At 44.8% G+C, this 7381-nt stretch overlaps 1 protein-coding gene across 19 annotated transcripts in view; it reads right to left on the reverse strand.

Moving 5' to 3' along the window:
* Window positions 1–7381, reverse strand: part of LDLRAD4 (low density lipoprotein receptor class A domain containing 4) — a 443967-nt gene that overhangs the window by 435078 nt on the left and 1508 nt on the right. The window contains exon 1 of one of the 19 annotated variants that reach the window (XM_060613151.3): window positions 7187–7334. The exons of 16 other annotated variants lie outside the window; for them this stretch is intronic. The gene's annotated coding sequence lies outside the window, so the exon portion shown is untranslated. Of the gene's footprint in view, window positions 1–6921; window positions 7027–7186; window positions 7335–7381 lie in introns of those variants that run through there. 2 more of the 19 variants (XM_060613145.3, XM_060613149.3) reach the window with 2 other exon arrangements.

Below are 7381 nucleotides of genomic sequence, written 5' to 3' on the forward strand. Positions count from 1 at the left end.
ATGATCTCACGGTTCTTGGGATTGAGCCCCACCTCGGGCTCTGAACTGGGCGTGGACCCTGCTAATATTCTTTCTCTCTCCCTCTCTCTGCCCCTCCCCCACTTGTGCATAAGTGTGTCTATGTGTGTTGACACACACACTCTCTCTCAAAATAAATAAATAAACTTAAAAAAAAATAAAAAATAAAAGTAAACTAGCACAAAGGTCTTCTCCGTCCCTGAGGAGATCATCCACAAACATCACCGTACTTGCCCATAACAAAACTCTGGCAAACAGCAGAACTCTCTTCACTTGTGATCCAGATGATATAGATCTAGATTCTTGTAACAAAAAATGGAAAGGAAAATTTAAACATCATAACATTTACTGCCAAATTTGCACAGTTTTGTAATAATATTTGATACTGGCAAGGGTGAGCCACCCTCATATCTGTGAGAATGCAAAATGCCTCATGCTTTCTGAAAAGCAAGCTGGTGATAACTTTTGGAGGACCCTCTAAAAGTTCTTGTACCCATGAACTTCCCTTTTAGGAATCTATCCAAAGGATGTAATCAAAATGTTCAATGCAGTATCATTTATAATAGAGAAAACTGGTAATAGCGTCCCAAAACAAATTTTTAAAAAATAATAATATGACCATAGAGTAGAATGTTATAGTTACCAGCAGTGGTACTCTTGGAGAATATTTAAATTACATGAAAAAACGTTCAGGATTAAATGCTAAGTCTGAAAACATATACAAATTCTATACATGATTTTATACTTAATCAGTAAATAAGCCTAGAAAGAATCTACTAAACTATTAACAGTGGTCTTCTAAAGGTAGTAGAATCAAAGGTAATTTTAGTCATTTTTATTTTCTTCTTTGTTTCTTTTTTCTTCGTTTCATTTTCCAAACTATCTTCAGTGAGAATATAATCAGGAAAAAAAGAATTTCAGAGCCTAGATCTATGACGATGTGTTCAGCAAGCCTAAAAGACTCTGTAGAATAAAAAGTCTAGGTTCAACTAGAGTGGGCAGAGCTGGACTGGTGGCCAGTGTACCCAGGCCTCCACGTCTGTCCTTGACAGGTGATGCTCACACCTGCCACACAGGCAGTGACGGGCGCATCCTGGGGGTTGATGACTATGATGCACTCTGGGACACGCCACATGAAAACATGGCTGCTCAACGCTGTGGAGATGGGGGGACAGAGCACAGACCAGAACATGAGCTTCCAGAGGCCTGCACTGCCTCAACCCCCAGGAGAACAGCACTTGTCCAACCCCATCCAGGTGACTGCTGGGATCAAGTACCTCACATTGTGTGGGCACCATAATATATCATATAGGGGACAGCACCACCCCAGTCACCTGGCTTAATTCAGGGGCTGTGATGGGTTCCATTCCCTGCCCCACTGCCATGGGAAGATTTGCAAAGAGCTGAAGAACTATCCTGTCAGACCCAAGTAAATCTGGATCTCCTGCAAACTGAACTCACTTTAGGTTCCATAATCTCAGTTAGGTTTGTCCAAGACGGACTATATTTCATGAAAAGTACACAGTGATGTGCATGGATGATTAATCTATGCCCTCATGGAGCAAAATAGAAAATCTTAAAGATACGATTATTTTTTCATTTTTCCCCCAAATGTGGGAAGCACATTTGGGGAACAAAACTAAAACCGTAGCATTCCACAAACTGGGGTGAGCTGGATCCTTCTGAGTGAACAAACAACTAAGTAGGACCTCATCCAGCCTCATCCCCAGACTCACAGCAGACAGAGGGCCTCCAATGGCCTCAGTTCACCCTCCAGAAAATAGGTCCTAATGCTCCCACAATCTATACCCAGACAAGACAAACAGAAGAGGTTTTTAAGGAATGGCACAGAATACCTCAGGCAATAAAACTGCTACTGATTTTACTTCATCTGTCTTTCAAGGGACTCAAGGTTCAATGTGGACAAAACAAAGCCACCAATGGCCTAATTCTCAAAACTCAGGCTCTTGTCACGAGCAAGACAGGCACAGAAAGCAGAAGCTAGAAATAAGAATGGGGACTGGAGGTGAGGGGGTGTATAATCAGTTACAGATGAAGGCAGGAAGGAAGAAGAAAGGGACAGAAAGGGTACTATCCTCCCCCTCCCAGCTGGTAAATGAATGATGTCTGATGAACTTCTGACTTGGGCCCAGCCTCAGGCAGCCTGGAGTCAAAGCCCAGACCCCAAAAGAGAGAATGCAAGGGCTTCCTCCTACTGACTCCACCCTTTATTTACAAGAGGTGTGACTGGGCAATTTCCGGGCTTCCTATTACCTTCCTGAAAGCTGGGGATGGTAGCAGTACAGATGTCACAGGAGGGCTGCACTAAGGACTAAATTAGTTCATATGTGTGCAACACTAAGAGCAGCCTGGCACATAGTCAGTGCTATGCAAGTGTTTGGAACTGTTGCTACTATTCTGTGACCAAGTACCCTGGTGGAGGAGGGCCCGCCAGAGGTCCAGGAGCCCTTCCAAAAGCAGCCTGGCCTCCTGCCGTGGGCTCTCCACTCTTGCCTTCCTTCCGGAAGCAGTGAGATTTTACTATGGAAATCCCCTCCCCAACTCTATGCAGACGTTGCAGGCCTGTGGGGCCACAGACAATGAAAACAATGCCTGGTTGAGCCTCCACCAGCCATAGGCCCAAGCCCACTTCTGCAGAATGGTGGCTGTGCACAGGAACTGACTAGGCACAGCAGGAAACCTGCCATTCTGTGAATGCCAGGGGCAAGAAGTCCACACACCTACACAGAGGATGCTTGCCACACCTCTCAAGGAGAGGTGACTAGCCAGGGGCAGATGGGATGGATTCTTTTTGCAAAATGGATGCAATGGCTCTACTTTGCAGAGAAAGGGACCATGTGGATGAGGACACACAGATGTTGCTCACACCTACTCAATTCCTGACCTTAACGTCACTGGAGTAGTCCAAGCCCTGAATCTTGTCTGCAAAGGGAAGAGTAAGTCATTTGGCAGGGGCCCAACTTAGGAGGTGGCTTTGTAATATGAGCAGTGTGTCCGCTAACAACTAGAGCAAGACCATTAAGTTCATTACACCTGTCACTCTGCCAGCTGACTATCCAAATTGCCAGAGATGAAAGTACATTATGCCCAAGGAGTGCCACCCAGCCCCCTCCCAGGGCAGCACACATACACTTATCTCAGACAATTTGTTCTCAGTGTCTGCACCTGCAGAAAGAACGCAACCGTAAACAGCTTGAAACTTGGCTTTGAGAAAACATAGGGCCTAAGCAGCTGAGAACAAAGTTTAGTTACTTCCACAGCAGGTCCCTGGGAGGAAGACTAGGTGCCATGCCCCGTGGTGCACATGGAAGAATGTGCTGGGGTGAGAGGAGGAAGGGGAAGGGCAAGGCGAGGGGGCAGAGCTGCCTAGCAAAACGAAGGACACACAGCTGCTACGTGCATTCTGCTGCCCTGCAGCACTGCCAAAAATAAAAGCGAGAGACACACCCTTTTCATTTCCGAACCAAGTCACAGAATTCTAGGCAATAGGCAGAGGCCTTCCTCCCAGCTGCACATCCAACAGGCTCCCTGGGTGCGCAGCGCCCGACCGCCGGCTGCAGAGTGCGTTTGCAGTGCAAGCGTGTTGCAGACAGCGGTAATTTATTTATCCCTGTCATGTAACATTAGCAATCTGTCTGGAGCTTGGCAAGCACCAACTTGCACTGTCATATAAACTGTCTGACAAACTTAAAGTTTCGTAAATGGTTCTCCTCCAGCAGACAATAAAGCATCATAAAAAAAAAAAGTTGTCATCTCTTTTTCTGTTCCTTTTCTCTCTTCCTCTTCTAAAAAAGAGGGAGGAGGGGAGAAAAAGAAAAGCAACAACAAAAGAACCTATGCAAACAGAAATGATCCCTCAGCAGGATTCTTAACCTTGAAAGTCTCAACATTTTTCCAATGCCAAGTAAATGAGTAAATAAATGGATGGGGGAGGGGGGTGGCATGGTGGGGGTCAGTCATGAGGGGGGTACGGAGCAAAATCTGCAAAACAAAAGTACAGTCATTAAAAATTAATAAAGGGTGTGGACATCAGCTCCCCACCCCCTTCTGCTCATGGGGATTTGAGCCAGACATTCTGCATCCTCATTAAGTGGTGTCTGGAAGGCTGCCGGAGTTTTAGTGGGTTCTGGGAATGCCAATATATTAACCAGAGGACTTTTTGCATACCCTTTAGAGTTTTTATTCTAGAAAAGTCAACCATTTGGCACAGTGTAGCCTTATTTTTGTCCGGGAAAGCTCTCAGCTGCCAATCAAGAGAGAAATTATAGCTATGTTCTTCGTAATTTCCAAGACCTATCTGGAAAACAAGCCTGGTGGAAAGAAAAGTCCTCACAAAAACAGCTTAAAAGGCCAAAGTGCCATTTTTAGTGGAAATTCAGAGAAAAACAATCCATACTTAAATCACATGGATAAGAGACAACACAAACACTATTTTCAATTCCTCCTATGATAGAGGGAAAAAAACAATAGTCACTTGGAATATGAATCCAATATTTCTGTAGCAATTAATAGCACAGGTGCTTGGGACTGTTTGCTTTAGTTGCATAACAGTAAAGTGAATAATGCCACACACAAAAAAATCTCCCTAAAATGTAGGCAGGTCTTGTGGCCTAAATTTCCAAATAGTAGGAAGAAGCTTTACATTCCTATTTTAAAACTTAAGATTTACGTTCCATGCACACCCATAATATAGGTCAAGGTGTAATTCTAGACTAACAAATCCCATGTAGGCAGAAAGTCACTTTGACACCAAAAAATAATGGCTTCCAGAAGAGTTTTCTGAGACAGGAAGGCAGGAAGGGAAGAAGGGAGCAAGGATAGAATGAGGAAGAAGGGGAGAAGGAAGAAGGGAGAAAAGGGCAAGATGGGACTACATAGAGATTTTGCTTCTGTTTACATTTAATACCCATGTGTCTACATCAAGTATGTTTAATGTTTCTAAAAACTTTCCAGGTTAATATGGAATGATCTTTCTTACAGCTATTGTTCCTTGAGTTTTCTTTCTTCTCTACTAACTCTTACCCAAAAGGACAGACACATCATAGAAACTCCACAAGCCTAGATGATGAAAGGTGAAAAGAAATATGGCAAGGACTACCAGAAAGATCTGACCAGCCACAACAGCACGTGTCACTGCCCCAGCCCTGAGAGTACTTGGGTTTTACATGATGACATAGAGCAGTCATCTCAAGCCTAGACCACAGGGTGACTGCTAGCTAGGCTACAGTGAAGGGATCTAGACAGAGTCTAGGGGTCTCCACTTGACATCAGGACAGAAACTACCCTCACAGAGCAAAAGTCATTCTCACCTATGTTCCCCTGTCCAGCTGGGAATTGCCCCTCCAGCAGCCCAGATGAAAAACAGGCAGTGTCCCATGAGCTACAAGGCTGTTCTGCCAGGCTGCTAAGTCAACCAAGACTACAGCACAGTCCCAAATTGTAAACACCTCTGCAGATGGGTCCTTGCTCTCAGAGCGCCAGGCAAGAAAACTATTCTTAGAACACCGTCAGCAGTTAGGGGGAAATATCTGTCTATGTATGTATATACTCTGGCGGGGGACAAGGCGGGGGAGGGACTTTGATTCTCAAATTATGTGCCAACAAATTGGCACAAAATCCCTTAATAAGCAGGTGGCACTGGCTGGGTTCCTCTGCAGGACCGTGGTCATGCAAACCAGAAGGATCCAAGAGACAGCCCTAAAACCCTGCTGGGAAAAGTCTTCTCCATAGTAAATACAAACCTACATGAACTAGAACCATGGCCAGTGACAACAAACTCTTCCCGGGGCAATAAAAGAACATTAAGAAATTAGAAGGGTCTTTCAAAACAAGGGAGGAAGGTAGCTACAACTAACTCCATTACAGCAAATCCTTACCAGCATTTACAGTCTTGGCCCTAATTCCTAACAGTGTGTTCAATGTCAACAGCAAAATGAAGCTCTTAAAAGAATTAAGCTTCCAAAGATCATGAGGAATTTACCCCTATGTTTTAAAAAGCACTGCTTTGCAAGGGCCATCAAATGGCATTCCAAGGTCGATAGGAAACCAAATATTATAACTGAATATATGTGCATGGGTAATATTCAGATCTCATTTGTCTCCGTAATGACTCAAGTTTGACATTATGATTCTTCACTGAACATAAAGAATATGTTGCAAGAGAAAACTGTGTAGAGTACAAAGGCAGACGTACAGATGACCATAAACTCAATATAAATATTAGAAAGGACTAAATAGTTTTATACAAAATGCAGAACATATCTTGATGCAATGGCAGTTTCTCAGAGCAGACTCTACAGAATCTTCCCTGTTAATTCCGAGCTCAATCCAGAAGCTCTAGGAGAGATACAAATGGAAGAAAAGCTTTCTTGGCTAGCCAAACAAGTGGAAAGGGCTATTTTAAAGGGAAGTTTCCTAGTACTAGCCATGAGGGAAGGCACCAACCTCCACATCAGCCACAGGACCCACATATTTTTAAGGACCAAGGCTGCTCATCATCTCTACCCACCTCCACTGCAAGAAACTTACTAATAGTAGCTCTCGGAATCAACATTCTGTAACAGCTCATCTCACCTCACAGCCCACAATGCCTAGCACATAGTAGGTCATCAATGAATACCCACCACAATCTTAATTAACATTTAGAAAGCAGCACTGAATCATAAGTGGGGTCTGGGGATAAGTTGCCAAAGTAATTGCAAAGCGAGAAAGGCAAGAGAATAGTTGGGACATAGAGAAAGAGAAAAGAAGCAAATCAAAATTATCCAGTTCTAGCTAATTAAAAGACTCTTTGGGGAAAACAAAAATTAAGCTAGCTTACGTGGCCAATGCCACTCAGCAATCATTCCTATGCCCGGTTAGGAGCAAGGAAGCCCTGCTTACTTTAAAGAGTTCCTCGCTGTTCTGACCGGCGACACAGTGCCCCGCCAGCTAAACCCAGAACCAGGGCACTGGCGCGCCTTCTCCAGGTGCCACCCACCCACCACGCGTCCACGTCTTCCTCCCGAAAATCTCTGCCTCAAAGGGAAGCCTCTTCCTTCTCCAGTTAAAAAAAAAAAAAAAAAGTTTTGAAACAAGCAAATGCCCTCTCCGTCACCACATTGAATTAACCTGAACAGAACCCACTGTCTTCCAGTCGCGTACTTACGGGGCGCGCCCCCAACGCCACCCCGGGCGGCGCACCCGGTAGGGGTCGCGGGGAAGCCTCCTGGCGACTGAGCAGAGCGGACCCCACAACAAAGGCAAGTGCCGAGCCCGGGCTGGGTGCTCGTCGCTTCCTGTTTATTCCACCGTGAGGGTCAAAGAGAAATTCAACACACGCCTGCTTCCTCCGGGGCTCGGA

Source organism: Panthera onca, chromosome D3 (genome assembly GCF_046562875.1).
Source record: "Panthera onca isolate mPanOnc1 chromosome D3, mPanOnc1 haplotype 2, whole genome shotgun sequence".
NCBI lineage: Eukaryota > Metazoa > Chordata > Mammalia > Carnivora > Felidae > Panthera > Panthera onca.